Raw genomic sequence first — 21,852 nt, 5'->3', positions numbered from 1 at the left:
AGCATTGTATTGACATGTTACATGTTATGTGTCAACCTTGCATTTAACCACAATAACTGTGCTTCTTCTCTAAAACAGAGACAAGCTAGTCTTTTTGGAAACCACTCGGACCCTTTTTCTGTAGAGCGTGAGATAGCCAGTGTTGGCCAGGCCACCAGCCAGCGCCCTCTGCAGATGGCAGAAGGAGTCAACAACAACAGCGACACAAGTCATAGGTCTGTGTGTCTGTGCTATGTTAACATTCTATTACGATTGTCAGATATGGAGCACTGATCCTGACAGATTAAGAAATAAATACAGATAATAAATTCTCAAATAAATAAACATCCAATTAAATACACAAAAAAATTAATTAAATAATAAAGTAATAAAAAAAAATAAAAGTAGTAATTAAATTATACAATCTCTTTTAATTAGCTTCTTTGTTCACCTTTGTAATAAGTACCTTATTTATTTATTGTCCAACTTTATTTATTAATTATTTCTTTTTTTAATGTATTTATTTATGTGTGTGTTTTAATATTTTTGTCTGTTTTAGTCTAGCCTGTTTATTTCCCCTTAGGTTATAAATTTCTGTCTGCTCTTTTTACATTTCTCTATGCATTTCTATCTCATTATGCAAATGAGGAAGGGCTGTGTCTCAAGGTGTCAACTTCTCACCTATTGGTGGACCAGTCAGATGGCAGAGGTCATCTCTAAACTCACACATCAACAAGCCTTGTTGGCTTCCTTTAGCGAATTGAATTGATTAGCAACTCTATTTGAAGACTATACTACCAGCAATGTCTTTTTTTAAGTGGACGCTCTGACAGACAGTGTTTCAGTTTGAGGCATGCAAGAACACAGAACTGTGGTAAAATAAGCCAATGTTTGAGAAGCACACAGTCAGCTAGAAGCAGCTAAATTTGGAGTGCACACATATTCGATCCCTTGTGGTAAAGGCAGTTTTAACAGACCAGAACGAGCTGATAGGCAGGTTAGAGACTTTGTCAGTTTCTCTCTTTACAAGTGTTACAGTCTGAGAATCTTATCTGAAGAGACTATCAAATCTCAGTAGTACGTGATACGAGCACCACATACAACATAATTTATCAAATTACGTCAGACAGAAATTAACACAAAGATACACATGTCACAACGTCTGGTTATTAAAATAAGGTGTTAACAAAACATGTTACATGTGTTCATTAAAAGTGAAAAAGCACTAAATGTTAGGGAAATAACTTTCTTCTTTAATTTTGGTTTGCTGGGAAAACATTAAATAATTCCTGACAATAACTAGGCTATCACATTTGAGTTCAGGATAACTCTGATTACATAAAGATTTTAAATTGCATTAAAGCATCTTAATTGAAGTAACGATTTTGAGATTGAAGTACAGTTGTACATTGAAATAATACAACAAATAAAACTGTTTGATTATGTTCTGTCCTTTTGGTTTGCAATATGCAAGTATTAAACTCAAAATTCTGGGTACCTACAGGTTACAGTGCTGGTAAAGAGAACTGAACAGTTGACAATAAACAATGACATCTGGCAGCTATTAATTCATTAGTGTTTTTCTAAATTGTAGTGCTTCCAAAATATATACTAATTTCAATAGATATAATTGATTTTGTCCAAGGACTCATTATGCATTTCTTCTACTTCATTGCATGATTTAGAATAATAAGATATTCTTATATAGAATAATAAGAATAATAAAGACCATTTAATCCCCTCTGTACCGTAAAAATGTTTTTAATTTAGACAGGCTGGAGCAGAAAACAACTTACCTTTCTCAAGTTATACAGTAATGTAATAATGTCACATATGTGGATGAAGGTGGATCAAACACAGCTAATCTTAAATGTTAAAGTAGAGAGGTGGATGCTAGTCTTTTCGACTACTCAAAGCGCTTTTACACTACATCTCCATTCACCATTCACACACATTCATTCACTGAGTGCTCAAACAAAAACTAACATTCACACGCAAGCGGAACAGCCACCAGAGGCAATTCAGGGTTTTGTATCAGTAAGGATACTTTGATATGAAGCCTGGAGGAGCCCGGGATTGAACCGACAACCCTCCGATTAACCGGCAACCCGCTTTACCCCCTGAGCCACAGCTACTCTGATAATAACTTCCTCTTTAGTGGTTTTGCCAACCCCTGGATAAGTATGGAGGAACAAGTGAGGAAGTGTGAGTTCAGATCACTGGTGGACTGAAACTGATCATTGTAACATACCAAAGTTTCATTTCATTCACATTAGTAGAAAAAGTTGTCCGCGTCTAATGCTGATTTGAATTATAACAAAGGCTAACTTAAAATACTTGACCTTTTACTGTAGTTCTGCATTACATTTTTCCCTCTGGAGCAACCAGGGGTTAAGTGTCTACAGTGGGGGATTGAACCCAGGTCTCACATACCAAAGGTATGTGTCTTATCCATTGCACCACCACGACTCATCATGTTAAGATGTTTATTTAGATATTTCAACACATGGCCTGATAGGCCGTATGTAAGATTCAGACTACTTTTTAAGAAACTTCAGGATGTTCAACTGAGCTACAGTGAACAGGCAAATAAAGAAAGCATAGAACACAGTCATGTGAAACACAGGACTGAATAAATAAATATTATATTCAATCAAGAAGTGATGTCATCATGTTCACACAACAAATTGCCTATTTTAGCGCTTCACCTTTCCTTCTTCCTTTGTGCATGTACTGTATACTGTTGTTATTAGTATAGAGACACACAGGAAATGGGGGTCCCTGCCTATAATGGAACCAGGTTGCTGTGGTTACATAGTGTCGTAAGCCATCAGGACATCCCCTGTTTATTGTGACCATGATTTGCTCTGTAGTTTGCTTTGATGTTACATTTTCATGTTTCAAGTTTCTTTCTTTTCCCTCTGTGTTCTCAGCCGTCATTAACAGCAGCCTGGAGGAACTGGCCTCTGACCAGGAGGAAAGACTAGTGTTCACCATGAAGTGCTACCACATGTAACACCCGAAACACCGCCTGCTGAAGAAAGACGTTCCTCATGAAATGATTCAACACTGGGCTAGTGTGAACACTTCGCACTGTTTTTGCTGTTTTCAAAAATATCTAAAAGATTTCTTACAATTCGTCAAATGTTTTGGTAAATTCTGCTATTTTGATCCATTGATTGATATTGACATACTATCACCTTGTGACTTTGACTGTGTTTCAGTGTGTTTGATTAAAGTATGATCAAAGTCTGAATGCAACAGCATCTGCGTCTTCAGTGTTGGCATTTGAAGTAACTCTTAAGTCGGGTAGTAGAGCCCTGCTGCAGCAGTGAACTTTTTAAAAGGCCTCACCACAAACAGTTACAGATTCTGTCATCTTCCCTCAGGGGGCAGGGCACGAAGCACATTATAGTTATGTTGCCAGATGCGCGGGCCCACCAGGGGCACGGGAAGGCGTAAAGAAGATTCGATTATGGGTGGGTTTGTTAGCGACAGTTTGGTATTCGACTGGAATATAGCAGCCCAAATTCCTAACATCAGGGTAGATGAACTTGGGGGCATTAGCACTTCCTGTTAACATCAATTACTCACCAATACCAACTTTTAGAGGCCCTAAATAAGTATACATTTCTGTCATAATAATATTTAGTTATTATATTGTATATTTCTGTGGATAGAAATGTTTTGCTATGTAAATATTGCATGTGATTGATTGATATCTGTTAACTGTGGTTTGTCTCTTCGAAGGGGCTTCCTGTATAAAGCCAGGGTAGAGGCTCCTCTCCAGAGTCCAGCGTGGGCCTGGAAAAGCAGCATGTGCTAGAGCCGTATAATCAGGGGCCTACTCTTCGTCATTTTCCTTTTGCTCGTTTGACATACATTTGAACAGTTTTGTAATTAGTTTGTCTTTGTTTTAAAATTTTTTCTACATTTCACATTTGCACAACTTCCCTTTACACTTAACTGATGGCCGCAGCAAAAGGTAAATCCATGTGTCCTACTTCCACCACTGAGACAGTTCCTACAACAGCTAAGACAGGTAGTGACTGTCATAAGCTTTTAAATAAAGGGAGGAATAACCAAGCAGAAACAGCACAGGATTACCGACAAAGTCCACCAGACGCGGCCGTAGTGTGTCCAAAGTGCGTCCGTGACGCAGCTCTCCATTCCGCAGGGAATGGGTAACTAGTCTATTTTTGAGAGAGAGAGAGCTGTGAAGAAGGTAGTTGGAGCACAGAATGACAAATTACTAACAAGTCAATAACGTGGGGCAGGCTACACACTCTGCTGCTTTAACGCATCTGAGACGCATCCAGTGGATGTTGACGCCGGGCAGAGGATGGAACAAACCATAGCACAGCAGAAACGCAGCACAGCCAGAGTCAGTGGACTTTTGAAGTTAAGAGTTATTTCTCTTTCTGTTCATCTTTACAATATGAATAATTACATCTGCACTAATCAAGATGTTTATCCTAACAATGGATCAAAGAGCGTAATGTTAATGGGATTTCTTGTGTTGGGAATTAGGGTTTAAATGGCATCAAAAGTTAAATATTATAATTATTACTATTATTTAATAATTAATTATATAATCAGGTGACACATTCTGTTTCATATCAAGCCAAGGTGAGCCTTGTTTTATCACAGACCTTGCTGACCCAAAGAGTTGGCCTTTCTCCCATATAAAGGAAGGACAACACAGCTATTGATGTTTAGATAAGAACCCCTGCATAAACCCAAGCATACATACCAAACTTAAAATGTTTTTCTGGGACCATTCCTGGCCACTCTTGCTGTAAGGGTGTCACTTGTTGACACTTTCCAGGAGGACCACGGGCCATTATCCTGTAGTCCTGCACACATCAAAGGCAGACACCCCCTTTTCTTGCCATGCTTCTACCACACGAGAGTGGTCAGAAGCCATAAAATTGAGACTTCAACATACACCCCACAAATGCTGCCCACTACCTGGGTCGAGCTGAAGTGCAAACTGATAAGAAGATCAACAGACATCTAAAGTGCCTGGCTGAAGAAGAGGACACAAGCTCAAATTCGTTTTATGAACAAAGAATGTCCCTTTCACTATAAACCTGTCTTATTTACTTTGTTCTAGTTCAATAGTTACTTTTTTAATTTAGGTAGTGGCCCTCTCCCCTTCAATTTTGAGTATCTTATTTACCCTGTTTAGAAACTATGTTGAAAGCTAAAGAATCATAGGTTTAAGTTCATTGGAAGTGCTCTTAACTTCATCTCCTTGTGCTCATCTATTTATTGTGTTTATTGTTTAACCTTATGTCATTCTTGAACAATTGTCTTATATTTTCTCATTAAGAAGGTTTAACCATCAATATTGTCTTGGAAATATTATTGCCCCGGCCTTTCTGTATGGAGTTTGCATGTTCTCCCCGTGTCCCCGTGGGTTCTCTCCAGGTGCTCCGGCTTCCTCCCACTGTCCAAAGGCTAGGTGAATTGGTGTCTCTAAGTGTGAGTGATTGTTTGTCTATGTGTAGCTCTGCGATGGACTGGCGACCTGTCCAGGGTGTACCCCGCCTTTCCCTAAGTTGGGATTGGCTCGCCCCCCGCGACCCTGTAAGCAGGATAAGCGGTTGACGATGGATGGAATTTTAACAGTTCTGATCGTTAAGGACAATTAACCTCTTATCTAATGCGTAGAAATTAATTCAATTTTCAATTCAATAAAATTTTATTTATATAGCGCCAAATCACAACAACAGTTATCTCACAGCACTTTTATAAAAGAGCAGGTCTAGACCATACTCTGTGATGTTATTTATAGAAGCCCAACAATTCCCACCAAGAGCAAGCACTAGGCGACAGAGGCAAGGAAAAACTTCCTTTAAGAGGCAGAAACCTCGAGCAGAACCATGGCTCAGGGTGGGCGGCCATCTGCCTCGACCAGTTGGGGGTGAAGGAAGGGGGGGGGGGACTACACAATATACACACAGAGGTACAGACAGTAAAGGTGATGTTGCTATAGACTAAATGAAAAATGGTACAGATTTTTATATTAGTGTTAATGATAATAATCGTAATGTTAATGATTATAACAACAACAATAGGACTAGTAACAATAGTTGTAGCAGAGGGTGTCGAGCAGGAACACGGGGGCAGCGGGTGACTTGCAACCACAGAGCCAGAAACACCTGCAGGAAGTGATAGGAGGGATAAGAGAGGGACGAGAAAGCACAAGACTAAGGGGAGAAAGGGGAGAAGTTGAGTTAGTAACATGCATTAATGGGATGAGGTTGCATACAGAGGGAGAAAGTGGGAAGTCCCCCGGCAGTCAAGGCCTATAGCAGCATAACTAAGGGATGATTCGGACTCACCTGAGCCAGCCCTAACTATAAGCTTTATCAAAGAGGAAAGTCTACTGTTAAATGTAGAGATGTCTCTGCCTCCTGAACCCAAACCGGAACCTGGTTCCACAGGAGAGGAGCTTGATAGCTGAACGCTCTGGCTCCTAGTCTACTTTTGGAGACTCTAGGAACCACAAGTAACCCTGCATTCTGGGAGCGCAGTGCTCTGGTGGGGTAGTAAGGTACTATGAGCTCTTTAAGATAAGATGGTGCCTGACCATTAAGAGCTTTGTAGGTAAGAAGAATGATTTTAAATTCTATTCTGATATTACTGGAAGCCAATGCAGAGAAGCTAAAACAGGAGAAATGTGATCTCTTTTCCTGGTCCCTGTCAGAACACGTGCTGCAGCATTCTGGATCAGCTGAAGAATCTTAACGGACTTTTTTCGAGCAGCCAGATAATAGGGAATTGCAGTAATCCAGCCTAGAAGTAACAAATGCATGGACTAGTTTTTCTGCATCATTTTTAGAAAGGATGTTCCTGATTTTCGCAATATTACGTAGGTGAAAAAAGGCGGTCCTTGAAATTTGCTTAATGTGAGACTTAAACGACATGTCCTGATCAAAGATAACTCCAAGATTCCTCACAGTGTTGCTGGAGGCCAGGGGGATGCCATCAAGGGAAACTATATCTTTAGATAATGCTTCACGGAGGTGCTTGGGGCCCAGAACAATAACTTCAGTTTTATCTGAGTGTAACATGAGAAAATTACAGGTCACCCAGGTTTTAATATCCTGAAGGCACATTTGAAGTTTAGCTAACTGATTAGTTTCATCTGGCTTGATCGATAGATACAACTGAGTATCATCTGCATAACAATGAAAGTTTATGGAATATTTCCTGATAATATTGCCTAAAGGAAGCATATATAAAGTGAAGAGGATTGGTCCGAGGACAGATCCTTGAGGAACTCCATGACTAACTTTGGCATGCATGGAGGACTCATCGTTAACATGTACAAACTGAAATCGATCTGATAAAAAAAACCCCATCTGGATCAAGTTTGGGCTTTTTCAGAAGAGGTTTAATTACAGCTACTTTAAAGTACTGTGGTACATAGCCTGTTGATAGATTGATTGTGTCTAGTATAGAAGTGCTGACTAAGGGTAAAACTTTAAGCAACCTAGTCGGGATGGGGTCTAAGAGGCAGATTGATGGTTTAGATCAGTGGTTCTCAACCTTTTTTGGGCCAGCGCTCCCCTATGCATTATCCAGGTCCCCTACCGCCCCCCCATGAAAAAAGATGTTTGCTATTTGCCCTGAATGTTGTTGTTTTTGTTTTTTTATTGTTACTATTGTTATTAAAAACACAGAAAAGGTAACAAAAGAAGATTTTGAGCATTAAACACTTAATTTCCTGCATTCTGGTGAAAATTTCTCCTCCAATTTCTGCCTTTTCTGCACCAATTTTTTGTGGAAATGTCTAAAATTTCAGGTGGCAGGTGACAATTCAAAATATATAATTATAATAGAATATAATCTTCTAGCTTAGCTTTTAAATATTTTTCTCCTGTAGATCAACTTATTTAATATCATCCCTGCTGAGTCAACACACATGATTAAGTCTTACCACCTCTTTTGTGGGGAAGTAACCTTTTTAAATGTGTTTGTGGCCCCTTTTCATCTCAGTAATAAATTAATCCGTTTTAATTCAGTTATTGACTGGACTTTATTAGCTCATCTGTGTTTCCCACAGAATGACTAACTGTGGCGCAGTTACAGCGTGCCAACCTCGAAAATCCAGCTATATTCTAACATTAACTAAGCTCTCCTTATTAGCTAGGCTAGGTTTACAATCCCCAACAGAGCAAGACAGGGATTCAGTTTTTAACGTTACATTTTTATAGCCTACTGAAACTACTGTATATGTCCGCTTTGGCACAAACTGTCTGCAACTCACAGCGCGAGGTGGGTGCACGTCACTCGCTGGTGTCGCAGCGAGTGGCTTTCAGTTTGAGTCCAACAGCAGAATATCCCTCTTGTAAATGTGTAACCACTGCGATAACAAGACGTTCATGGTGTATTCCTCAGAGAAACAAACACTTTTCCACCAAGAAAGCGAGCGTCAATTTTCCAGAGTTTACACAGTAAACAACATGTGGGTAAAATTTTACAGATGATTCTCTGACTTCCCGTTCCCATGAAGGCAGCACGAAGCTGCACTACAAGTAGCTGATGGAGAAGAAAATACACAGTTTCGTCCAGTCACAGTAGACTAAACTGGCAGGCTTTAATGTGGCAGACCACAGTTTTTTGTAAGTAGTTTAATTGTAGTAGTAATTGTTGTGAATCTTAAGTGTAAACTCGCCTTAGAATTTCCAACCAACAAACGCCCCCCAAAAGCAGCTCAGCGTCCCCCTTCAAAAATATTGCTTCCAGCGCCCCCCATCGTCCTTGGAACGCCCCCTGTTGAGAAACACTAGTTTAGATGAAGAAATTATTTAAGTTAGTTGGTAAGGATTGAGGGAAGCAAAACAGTCTAAACATGTATCTGGTTCTACAGCTGTTTCTAAGGTTCCTGAGTTAAGAGATAAGTTGGTGCCAGTTGAGGGCAGGTCTTGGTGAATTTTGTTTCTAATAGCTAGAATTTTATCATTAAAGAAGCTCATGAAATCGTAACTACTGAGAGCTATGGGAATACTTGGCTCAATAGAGCTGTGACTCTCTGTCAGCCTGGCTACAGTGCTGAAAAGAAACCTGGGGATGTTCCTATTTTCCTCTATTAATGACGAGTAGTACACTGCTCTGGCATTACGGAGGGCCTTCCTATAAGTTTTAAGACTATCTTGCCAAATTAAACGAGAATTTTCCACTTTGGTGGAACGCCAATTCCTCTCAAGTTTCCGTGATATTTGCGAGTGTCAGTATTATACCATGGAGCTAACCGTCTTTGTTTTAGTCTTTTCTTTTTTAGAGGGGCTACAGAGTCGAGTGTCATTCGCAGCGAGCCTGCAGCACTATCAACAAGATGATCGATTTGCGAGGGACTGAAATTAGCATAGGAGTCCTCTGTTACTTTGTGACTTGATAATGAATTTAGAGCTGATGGAATCGCATCCTTAAATTTTGCTACAGCACTATCAGACAGACATCTAGTATAGAAATTTTTGCCCAATGGCGAGTAGTTCAGCAATACAAACTCAAGTTTTCAAACAGTGGTCAGATAAAGAGGGATTCTGTGGGAACACTATTAAATGTTCAATTTCAATACCGTATACCAGAACAAGGTCGAGGGTGTGGTTAAAATAGTGAGTTGTAAGAGTAACAGGATACTGTTAATTTATCAGAATCATTCTAGTGATCATAAGACTTGGATGTTACAGTGTGAAGTTTACGTTTTCTCTGCAGAGACTAAACACGCTTTTGCGCCATTAATGGAAAGTGAAAGTATGTGCTGGCCGGCTTGTTAAAGAGCGACGCAGGCTGCTTTCCAACACGGCCACCAGTGCCATGGTGTGCACTCACTGGATTTCAGTTGTTTCAGTAGAACAATAAAGCCTTAAACTGAAAAGGTATTTGCCACATTTCCTAAATGTTTGCATCTGTCCAGCTCATTAATCTGTGATAAGCACTGTCTCTCTGTACCACAAAGGAGACCTGGCACTCTTCTGCGTAACTGCGCGCACACAGCCTGGCTGACAGCTCATTCGGTTAACGAAGCCTATTGCAGATTACAGACTGATGAAGTTATGAAAGGAAAATGTAGTGAAATTAAAAGTAAATTACTGGCCGACAGAAAATACTGGAGTAAAGAGTAAAAGTAGGCTACAGTTTAAAAAACTGTGAAAAGGTGCCAATTACTTTTTTTTTTTTTTTTTTTTGCAAAATTACGTTACTTGTAACTCGTCACTACCCACCCTGCAGCAGGCGTCCCCACTGCCGTCTTCAGGTACAAAAAGAACAGCACAAAATAAACACAATATTGAGGCACTTTGCCACACCTGCCTCGAGCGAACTCTTAACTTAACTTTTCAGCACTGCATTTGCATTGTGTTTTCTATAGGCTACATGATTTTTGTCCACGTTTCAACCATTTAATCATGTCTGATGCGGAGGCTGTGATTGATTGTCAGTCACTCAAACCTGGCTATGCGCCAACTCCAAAATCGCCCAAAAAAAGTGAGGGGGACAAAACACAGATTTTGAAATGTGGAGGGGGGGGGGGACATGTCCCCCTCATGTATCATGACTCCTACACGTATGCTGCAGGCATAACGCGCATTATATGCTGACAAAAAAGGTGGATGTAAATCTCTGCAGGTAGCCTACAACAGCTGTTCTGCCGAATAATGCATCCACCTCTTAAGCTCCTTATCAGAAACGTCGCTGATCAAACAGTTATCACCTCAGATTGTAAATGCTCCGTATTAGATTGATTGATTGAGATTGTTTGCTGAATCTCAAGGAATGCTACATCTACTAAGTGTAATAACTTATTGATGACTCTAAACTGCCTTTAATATGTACTTAGAATCAATCATCCCCACTGATGAACCCCACAAAGAATAGTATAACGTTATCCTTTTTAAACAGTAACGTTACACTTGGATGTGCTCGGCTCTCCTCGGGAGAGACAGCTAGCTCAAATAGTGGCATCGGTGCTCCTCGGTGTGACAGTTTCAGGCAGAACTCCGCAGCTGCTCCCCCTCAGCTGTCTACCTTTAAACCCTTGGTGTCCATCGTGATCAGGTGCAGCCACTTATAATAGCATCTGACTAGTATCTAACTGAACAGTTATTCCGTTACAGCACGTAGCTAAATCTCACATCGCCTGTTAGTAAAAGTTACCGTTAACATAACGTCAGGTAACTGAGAGCTGAGCCTTTACTTACAACTTCACACAGACGCCTTTTCTTCAAAGCATTATCTCCCTAATGTCTAACACTAAGGTTAATCTAATAACGTTACATTTTGGCTTCTCCCTTCTTGGTGACTTGTCTTTGACTCATTAAAAGCTGCGGTTAGAACACACTAACTTGCTTACTTACACTAACTTAGCAGCTTGGGGCTGCTCGTATCTGGCTATCTCTGATGTAAAGTTGGGCTTTTTAACATGGGGGTCAATGGAGATTGACTCCCTTCTGCAGCCAGCCTCAAGTGGCCACTCAATGAATTGCAGTTTCAGATGCTTCTGTATTGGCCTCAGGCGGGAGACCGGAAGTTTGCTGCTTGAGCAAAACACAGGCTCCACGTAAGGATACGACACAACAATAAAGGTTTATGTGCTGAAGCCCATCAGACCAAACATGTTCAGATGATGTCGAGTAAGTCACTCTGCCTTTTTACGGGAGTACTGTGCCGATATGCGGCTCGCTGCGCTGAATGAAAGGTACGGCGCCGGTGTTGATCTTTCTCTGAGACGGGAACGTTGAAGTAACAGAGCCTGAACATGTCTGAGTGAAAACAGAGTGGCTCTGTTTCTGCCCCCGTGTTCCTGCTCGACACCCTCTGCTGCAACAACTATTGTTATTAGTCCTATTGTTATTATAATCATTAACATTACGATGGTTACCATTAACACTACTATAAATATCTGTACCATTATTCATTTAGTCTATAGCAACATCACCTTTACGGTCTGTACCTCTGTGTGTATATTGTGTAGGCTGCCTCCCTCTCTCTCTCTTTGTTCCTTTCTTGCACTCTCTCTCCCTCCTTCACCCCAACCGGTCGAGGCAGATGGCCGCCCACCCTGAGCCATGGTTCTGCTCGAGGTTTCTGCCTCTTAAAAGGAAGTTTTTCCTTGCCTCTGTCGCCTACTACTTGCTCTTGGTGGGAACTGTTGGGCTTCTGTAAATAACATCATAGAGTACGGTCTAGACCTGCTCTTTTATGAAAAGCGCTGTGAAATAACTTGTGATTTGGCGCTATATAAATAAAACTGAATACACCCATTAGTTAGAGACTTGCAGTCAACTCAGTCTACTGAGCCTCACTCAAAGCATACACAGAGTTACACAATAATAAAAATACCTTGACCACTTCTGTAGAGCAGACACCACCTTCTGTCCAGTGCCATTTCACACAGAGAAGTTTTGGAAGGCTGCATGATGTCCAGCTTCTTCGACATGTTTAGCTCTCCATGTAGTCCTGTGGGGGGATCACAGTGAAGACCTGAAGGACGAAGCTGATGTAAATTACAATGTTTTACTCCTAGCTGTAACACTCAAGAGTCAAGAGCAACAATAGTGTGGTCACAACGGCTGGGTTAATGCAAACCGAATAGATGAATGCACATACAGTTAAAGGCATGGGAAATTTGACTTAAAAATACGTGCTCTAAAATGTCCTGGTAGACGGCTGCGCTGACTCTGGACTTAATAAAGCACAGTGGACCAACACCAGCAGATGACATGGCTCCCCAAACCAACACAGACTGTGGAAACTTCACACTGGACTTCAAGCATCTTGGATTGTGTGCCTCTTCATTCTTCCTCCAGACTCTGGAGACCTTGGTTTCCAAATGAGATGCAAAATTTGCTCTCATCAGAAAAGACCAGTTCTTTTTTTCCTTAGCCCAGGTAAGATGTTTCTGACGTTGTTTGTTGTTCAGGAGCGGCTTGACGAGAGGAATACGACATTTGAAGCCCATGTCCAGGACCCGTCTGTGTGTGCTGGCTCTTGATGCAGTAACTCCAGCCTCAGTCCACTCCTTGTGAAGCTCCCCCACACATTTGAATGACCTTTTCCTGACAATCCTCTCCAGGCTACGGTCATCCCTGCTGCTTGTGCACCTTTTTCTTCCACACTTTTCCCTTCCACTTAACTTTCTATTAATGTGCCTCGATACAGCACTTTGAGAACATCCAACTTCTTTTGCAATTACCTTTTGAGGCTTTCCCTCCTTGTGGAGGGTGTCAGTGATGGTTTTCTGCACAACTGTCAGGTCAGCAGTCTTCCCCATGATTGTGAATTCCACTGAACCAGACTGAGAGACCAATTAAAGGCTCAGGAACCCTTTGCAGGTGTTTTGGATTAATTAGCTGATTAGAGTGTGACACTTTGAGCCTACAATACTGAACCTTTTCACAATATTCTAATTTTCTGAGATTTTGAATTTGGGGTTTTCATAAGCTGTAAGCCATAATCATCGAAATTATATCAAATAAAGGCTTTATAATATATTAGTTTCACCTTTTAAGTTGAATTACTGAAAAAATTAACTTTTGCACGATATGCTAATTTTTTGAGTTTCACCTGTAGCTTAGTTTGATTATTCTGTCCTGACAGTGTCTAGACCCTGTTTGTCTATTCCCCGAACCTGTCTTCTGCCTATCGAATTTGGATTTTTTTTGCCTTCTCTTGGACTGCTTACCTGGTATTGTGACCCTGCCTGCCTGACCACTTCTGTAAACTGAACTTGCCTTATAAGTCATTTTTGTCTCTGAGTCGTGCTTCTGGGTTCATTCCTGTTTCCTTCCTTGAGAGGAATGGGGAAAGTATTCTGTAATAAATAATCTAAATCTAATCTAAATCGAAATATGTGTAATGATCACTTTTGCTAAAGACAAGACTACATGGGGTGTAAAACTGATAGGACTACTCTCCACCAGAGAGATTGTTATGAGGTCACCGAGGTCTGGACCTCAGAAATTATAGCCTATGTAGTCCTATGTATAAATAAAGTCATTCGAATAAAAAACAGCAGCACTGTTTGCGGGAAGAACTTTGGGCGATACATTTTGTGACTTTTGGGGTGGTAAAATAAGGTGAAACGTCTCCCCATTAAGACAGACGCTGTGCGCATTTACGCACGGGGCATAGCGGCATAACTTAATATTTAAATCTTCCGACATGCCGACAGCTTGGTCAGAGAGTTAATTAATGTTCTGTGTTCTTCTCAAAAAGTCTCACACACAGTCCAGGTTAATACAGTGAAACTGTTTGGAGGAAAGCAGCCGTCCTCCTGGTCAATCCTGAGCTAACTCCTGACAAAACAGTGCAAACAGCCTCTGATGTCAAATTAGTAGGCTGTAATATTAACCAGAGCATCATCTGAATTCAGCACTAACCTGCTGTATTTTGTTGTCATATAGTAACAGTAGTAGTCATTATGTAGTCTGCACATGTAATTTGCACAATGTTTTTCACCCTGTCAGTAGGTGCTGCAGCATCCTCCACACCCCCCTTCCGCACACTAGCTCATGTGAGTATTAATATGACTGGGAGGGGTGGATTCATTTAGGCTAACATATTCTCCATCACCCAGCCAGGTTTCAGTAAGACAAAATAAATCAATATCATAATCTGATATTAGTTCATTTACTAGTGCAATTCAATTTTATTTATATAGCGCCAAATCACAACAACAGTTATCTCAGCGCTTTTCATAAAAGAGCAGGTCTAGACCGTACTCTGTGATGTTATTTACAGAAGCCCAACAGTTCCCACCAAGAGCAAGTACTAGGCGACAGAGGCAAGGAAAAACTTCCTTTTAAGAGGCAGAAACCTCGAGCAGAACCATGGCTCAGGGTGGGTGGCCATCTGCCTCGACCGGTTGGGGTGAGAGAGGGAGGGAGGGGGGGGGGAGAGAGGGGCAGCCTACACAATATACACACAGAGGTATTTTTTTTTGTGAGGTTTTTATGCACAGCTCCTCTTCTGTTTACCTTTTTAAATAATTTCGATGGTCGGGGGGCAGACACCGTCACTATATGATTTTCACTAAGTAACTCCTGAAATGGAGGAGCAGAGAAGTGTGTTAGACTGCGACTCTGCGTAGGATTTTGGGTGGGTAACTGCTGAAAAAGAAGGGCAGAGAAGTGTGTTAGACTGCGACTCTGCCTCCTGGTCTCAATCTGGGTTGTCATGGATTTGGTCCACTAATAAACTTGGCCAGATTTCTAGAAATGAGAGCTGCTCCTTCCCAAGTGGGATGGATGCCGTCTCTCTGGATCAGACCAGGTCTTCCCCAGAAAGTCTGCCAATGATCTACAAAGCCCACATCGTTTGCTGGACACCACCTCGACAACCAGCGGCGGAATGACGACATGCGGCTATACATGTCATCACTGGTCAGATTTGGCAAGGGTCCAGAGAAAACTACGGTGTCCGACATTGTTTTTGCATATGTACACACCGACTCAACATTAATCTTAGTGACCTCCGATTGGCGTAACCGGGAGTCATTACCGCCGACGTGAATAACAATCTTACTGTATTTACGTTTATCCTTAGCCAGCAGTTTCAAATAAGACTCAATGTCGCCCGCTCTGGCCCCAGGGATGCACTTAACTATGGCCGCTGGCTTCGCTAACTTCACGTTTCTCAAAATGGAGCTGCCAATGATCAGAGTTGGTTTCTCAGCGGGTGTGTCGCTGAGTGGGAAAAATCTGTTAGAAACGTGAACAGGTTGATGATGCCTTGTGGACTTTGAATGCTTACGACTATTCCTCCTTCGGACAGTCACCTAGCCCCCCCTCCTTCCTGGCTGCTCAGGAAATCCCGGGGGACGGCTACCAGAGGCTAACTCAGGCCGTTCCGCACCGACTACCGGGGACTGGCTGGCTGCAGTAGCTAAAGACTGATCTACCAAGGTGCGGAGCCGGACTTCTAAATCACTGAGCCTCGCCTCCATGTCTATAAATAAACTACACTTATTACACGTAATATTATTGCTAAAGGAGGCAGAGAAGTAACTGAACATCTGACACACCGAGCAGGAGAAAGTAGGAGAGAGAGAGGGAGAAGGAGAAGCCATCGCTAGCTGCTAAGCTAAAGTCGCTAACGGCTAAGCTAGAGTACTGTAGCGTCAGCTACCAAAACTTTAGAACAACTATGAGATTGAACAGCAGTCACTAAAAGATGGAAAGAACTGTGAGTGCTTAGGCAAAATTACTGTAAAGAATAAGTGTTTAGCGGACAGTTGGCTGCTGTAATCTAACAAATGTAACTGTTACTTAGCGAGAGCAGCACAACACGGTACCAACACACAAGCACCGGAAACGGAAATGAGTCGACACGCTTACCGCAGTACGTCAGCCAGGTGACCCAGGTGAGGAATTAACGCCCACTCAGAGAGAATGAGTTTATTACAATACCTCCAGACTAAGTAATGTTAGCATAATTGATGTCCATGTCTTTTTCTCATTTTTATTTTCTTCAGCTTTGGTTATTGTAAAATTGGTCTTAAATTTAATTCGGAGTGGCATCTAACTTAGTATTTTGTCAAATACTGACAATGGTCCACATATTTATTGATTTTAATAAATGTACAATTTTTCCTTGATGTAAGAATTTTGTATGCCTGCCGAGAATTGCATGAAAATGCATTAAAGTTCTTTTAAACGCTATACTATTAAATAATAATCTGAATAATGCTATCATGGCCATGATTTTTGCTGAAAGGTGAGGAGATTATATGCCTGTAAAATTGATTTACGTGGATTTGTGTGTGGTACGTGGAGGTTGCTTTCTTCCCATTGATTCCAGTCTTTAATCCTTAGGTGGCTTATGGTTACATTTTATCCAACCTGCATGTCCTCCAGTGCCACCTATCTCCACAATTGAATCAGAGATTTTTGTGGTGTCCCTGTATATGGAGAAATTAAAACTAGCTCCACCTCCAGAAGCGACAATAGTAACATGCTGCTTAAGCATTAATCCTTCATTATAAATAAAAAGTAGTTTATTTAACATTTCAGTCAGAAGGGCCAAAACAGTACTTTACAATATTTTGCTGCTAATACTTTATGTATGTAATATATTTATAATACATTAGGGCTGTCCCCAACTAATTCAATTAAATTTTATTTATAGCGCCAAATCACAACAACAGTTATCTCACAGCACTTTTCATAAAAGAGCAGGTCTAGACCGTACTCTAAGGATTTACATAGTTGAATCAGAATTGTCAAGTCTTGCCTATAGTTGACTGAGTGTTGAATCGTGTCTGTCTGAGAAGCCTCTATTATTAGCCAGTGTAACTTACACTGTACATTTACAGCTAAACTGAGGGCTTATTGTTGACCATTTTCTCTCTGCTCGCCTGCCATTCACCGGTCTTGTGCAGTTTTTATGTGCCACCGACTCGGTTCTTCGTGGGTCTATTTCAACTACTGTTTAAAAAGGATATAATATTCTTTGTGTGGTTCATCAGTGTTGATAAATAATCTGAACATCCCGTGAGGTGCGGACAACTCTGCACAACACCGGTGAAGCTGGGGGCTCCGTCTCTTCAGCAAGTGTTCCTCTTCTTTAATTTATTAAATCTGTTATCAAAGGTGACAACAAATGTCCATTTCCACGTTTACCAACTCATTTCCCCATAACTATACAGTGTTTCCCACAGGATTTTAAGAGACTATGGTGGGTGGGTCTTGAACATTGTACATTTTGAAGTTCAATGCATTGATTTGGTGCAAAATTAAGAGGCTATCTATGAAGAACTTTGTACACTTCTAAACAAAGTTGTGCTCTAATAAACTATTTTATCATGTACCCATTGTATAGCTATAAATGGTGATGAAACAGCAACAAAAGTCAACAAATTTATTTAATATTTTTCCAAATCAAAGAATAGAAGATAGAATAAGTAATTTTCCAAACAATTATTCTTTATTTTTTTTACTTTTATTTGACACCTGTACGTCTTATTTCCATACTGTATAGACACCTTATTTTGAAAACCGGGCGAAGTGTGTATCCTCGCACTAAATTAATTAATTCCGACCCAACATGATAAATAATGTTGTATGTGGTTCTCATATAGCGTAAAATGAAGACTTCACAGCCTCTCTTCAGGTAGGACTCTCATACTGCAACACTTGTCTTTGTAAAGAGAGAAAATAAAGTCGCTAACTTGCCTGTCAGCTTGCTCTGGTCCGTATAGTGGATTTACCATAAAGGCTTAAATACATGTGCACTCCAAATTTAGCATAATCGCCTTCTCAGAAACGAGTGACAGAAACAAACCTTAACGTTACCGTAGTTACCTCAAAAGAGAAGTGGTTGTCTCGAGTCGGAAGTGTGTGAGTGAGCGAGCTTACAGCGGCGCCCACAAAACACAACGTTAGAGGTCTGAAATGTTATTATGAGACTATGGCGGGCCGCCACGTTAATTAATTGGAAACACTGACTATCTGTCAAATGCAGCCAACTGAAAGCTCCAATGCACTAGCATTGATTATCAGTATCACATACATGAGAAAAGCTGTTATAATACATGTCCAGAACAAGAGCAGAAAAGATTAATAATGTTGTGTTAATACTTACATACTTGACAGTGCCACAATGTGTAACTATAGATTTGTAGCATTTTGATAGAGAGAATAATGATTAATTATCCCTAGTTCTGGGTCATTCAAATGCTGCACAGTTAACTTATGAACAGTATTTAGGTAGTAAGGAAGGAACTGGGAAATTTCATCTTGTGATCATTTGTATTGTATGTCATGGTGAGCCAAAGACAAATTTCCATCTCGGTGGACAATAAAGATTTATTCATTCATTCATTCATTGTGTTGTTTGGATGTTTGAATTAAATTTTTTTTTGTCAAGACAGAAAATAATCACTTGCATTAAATATAAATAACTTGACATGAATTTTTTGTGTTGTCTTGAACGCCAATAAAGCCCCCTTCCCTCAGCCGGACGTTTTTTAATATGAAGGTTTGCCCAATGCAGGCAGCATAGAATTCCGCCAGGTACCCATCAAGGTGTACTTCCTCATGCAAGTGTAAAGTCAAATTTTTTTTTCGTCCCAGAAGAGAAGGGTTATTTTCTTTTCTTTAGTGGATTCAACTTTGCCAACCTTTTCAAAGAAGCTGATAGCCTGTAAAAAGGACTCAAATAAAGGATTTGAAAATTTGGTGGGAAAAAAAACTTAATACATTGAAAGTCACTAAAAGTATAATATAGAGTAAGAGAGAAACGTTTGATGATGGATGACTTGTCAGTGTCTAAATGAACAACTGATGTACAGCACATATATGACAATGTTTTCCTAAAGACAAAATGTTACCTTGACCGCGTCCCTCCTCCTGACACACACCACCGTCACCATGTTCGCCTGTTCACGCCTGCTGTATGGTTTTGACTTATCAGCCATCTGTGGAACAAAGAGAAAAAACAGTTGTAATCAGAGAAAGTAGAACTAAGTATCCATCACAGTAAATAATTTTGAGTTCATCTATGACTTCCTGTATATACTGTGAGGGCTATTAGAAAACACACATGTTGTTTGAAACTTTTTTATCACTGTCCCCTGTTCCTGCTGCATGTTCTCATCGGCTTTCCAGGCAGTGCACTTCCAGAATGCAGGGTTACTTGTGGTTCCTAGAGTCTCCAAAAGTAGAATGGGATCCAGAGCCCTCAGCTATCAAGCTCCTCTCTTGGGGAAACAGGTTTGGGTTTGGGAGCCAGATGCCATCTCCACATTTAGGCAGAGCGGGATTAAGACTTTGCTCTTTGATAAAGCTTGTAGTTAGGGCTGGCTCTGGTGAGCCCTGAACTTAGTTATGTTGCAACAGGCCATGACTGCTAGGAGACTTTCTATAATGCACTGAGTTTTACAAACCAAGAACAAACTATAATATTAGACAAATGAGTTAAAAGGCACATAATATGTGTAGGTTTGATGTTTTCTTATGGCGTACTTGACCATTTTAGTCTTAAGCTTTCAGCAGCAGCGTATCAGCATTTCCACTGAGATGATAACCAGCGCTGTGTGACCACTTATGAAAGTGAACTAAATGATGGGCTTGTTGAACCTCCTTCCTTATCTAGGCCCCAGATCTAGACTGTACTTTTTACATTATAATTAAATTGAATGCTAAAGAACTGTAGACATACTATTATGATGTACTAAAACCAATTTATGCTACTTTATATTCCTGCTATTTTTAAGATGAAGATTTTTCATAATGCATTACATAAAAACCTTTTAACAAATGTTAAATAGGACATAGCATCACTAAACAGTTGGTTACCTCTTACTTCAGGGTACCTCCAGAGTTCTCCAAGTTAAATTTAAGACTTTAACACCACTTTGAATGAAATTGAATGCCAATTTCATGGCCATATTGGCAAAAGTATAAAAGGATATAATGGAAAATCAGTCTGGATTTTAAGCCCTAGTTTTACCAAGTACTTGAATTTAATAAAACATAACACTCACATTCACATTTAATACACCATAGCTTTGTGAGGTGTGTGTGTACTCTAATAACATAAAATGAAGATGCCATTTGTAGCATTAAGAGCCCTTACCCGTCTCCATGGCCTCACATAGCGCCTTTTGGTCATAAAACCTCCTATTTCAGCTGAAGCCAATCAGTTTTTATTTACTTTCCTGACAACAGACTGATTCGCCCCAGAGCTCATGCACCCTCCATGGTCTAGAGCTCCTGTTGTAATAGACTACTTGCACAATGTATTAATCCGTTTTACACATCGTATCTCAGCTTATTTCCTGGTACCATTAATGCTGTTGCCGATCTTCTTACAGTGCTTTTCATCCTTATTTAGCAATTTGCTGACAGGAAACCAGCCGACATTTACATACAGATTTTATACATTTGACAGTTATTTATAACATGACCAGTACCCAGTATATAATCAATAAATTAATAAGCCAACCATACATTTGTAAAAATATTTATTGTAAAAAGACAGAAAGCGTCCCAAACCAGTTCAGATATTAAACTTTATTTTATTTACATACAACAATATAATAATATAGTTCAGATTAACCCCTTTTGCACCTATTCTTACTTGCTATTAGATTGACCAGGGCTCTACACAAACCGATTCCAACTCCTCTCATCTTGAGTTTTGCACTTACAGCCTGGAACATGGACCACCCACTCACTGAGTGCTCGATCTAGAATGTGGATGGAGTAGGTCTCTGTAAAGATATGGGCCTAACAATCTCTGATTTCCATTGTGTGGCCAACCTGTCCCATTTTGTCTTTTAGGAGTAACCTTAAAAGAAAAGCTGGGCCAACATGGCTCCTATCCTGGCTCTCTTTCCTCTCTCCTGAGCAATTACCACACTTGCTGTGGTGCCTGGTCCGGGTCTTCCTTTTCCAATAAATGTCATAGGTAATATGTGTTTCAACATTAAAGCTGGAAAAAACTGTAGCAAAGATTGAAGGAGCTACCAACTGCTGCTTCTAAAAGCGTTGCTGGTTACCATATTAGCAAATGGCATCCTGGTTCTGGCTAAATCTACATCTGTCCACTGCAGGAGGAGGAACTAGTATAAATGATTGTATTAGTATAATATAAATTTTAATAAAAAGTGGAGGAAGTGAAAACCCTAGTATCTGGACACTTGGCATGGGCCTGAAAACATAATTATAATTAAAAAATTTATAATATTGACATTTTTTAAAAAATTGACAGCTTTGACGGCTCATATGACACAGCCTGCTTTCTGTGAACCAAGGGGGAACCCCTGGACGCACAGAAGGACCCTGCCGTGATTTTGCACAAGCTCGCAGCCGGGCAATGCTGGGGGAACTTGCATAATGTGAACAGCATCACACACTG

At 40.4% G+C, this 21,852-nt stretch overlaps 1 long non-coding RNA gene across 1 annotated transcript; it reads left to right on the top strand.

The window, feature by feature from the left end:
- The first annotated feature begins 83 nt into the window (after positions 1-83).
- Positions 84-3,235, top strand: LOC119885378. Its single transcript, XR_005441330.1, has 2 exons — positions 84-215; positions 2,913-3,235. It is a non-coding gene; the product is annotated as an uncharacterized LOC119885378 (long non-coding RNA).
- Positions 3,236-21,852: the final 18,617 nt, after the last annotated feature.

This window comes from Micropterus salmoides, unplaced genomic scaffold (genome assembly GCF_014851395.1).
Source record: "Micropterus salmoides isolate LMB-PRFRI ecotype aquatic unplaced genomic scaffold, ASM1485139v1 Ms_hic_scaffold_3988, whole genome shotgun sequence".
NCBI classification, from domain to species: domain Eukaryota; kingdom Metazoa; phylum Chordata; class Actinopteri; order Centrarchiformes; family Centrarchidae; genus Micropterus; species Micropterus salmoides.
The sequence above is the reverse complement of the archived record's forward strand: the minus strand, read 5'-3'. Positions and strand labels throughout refer to the sequence as shown.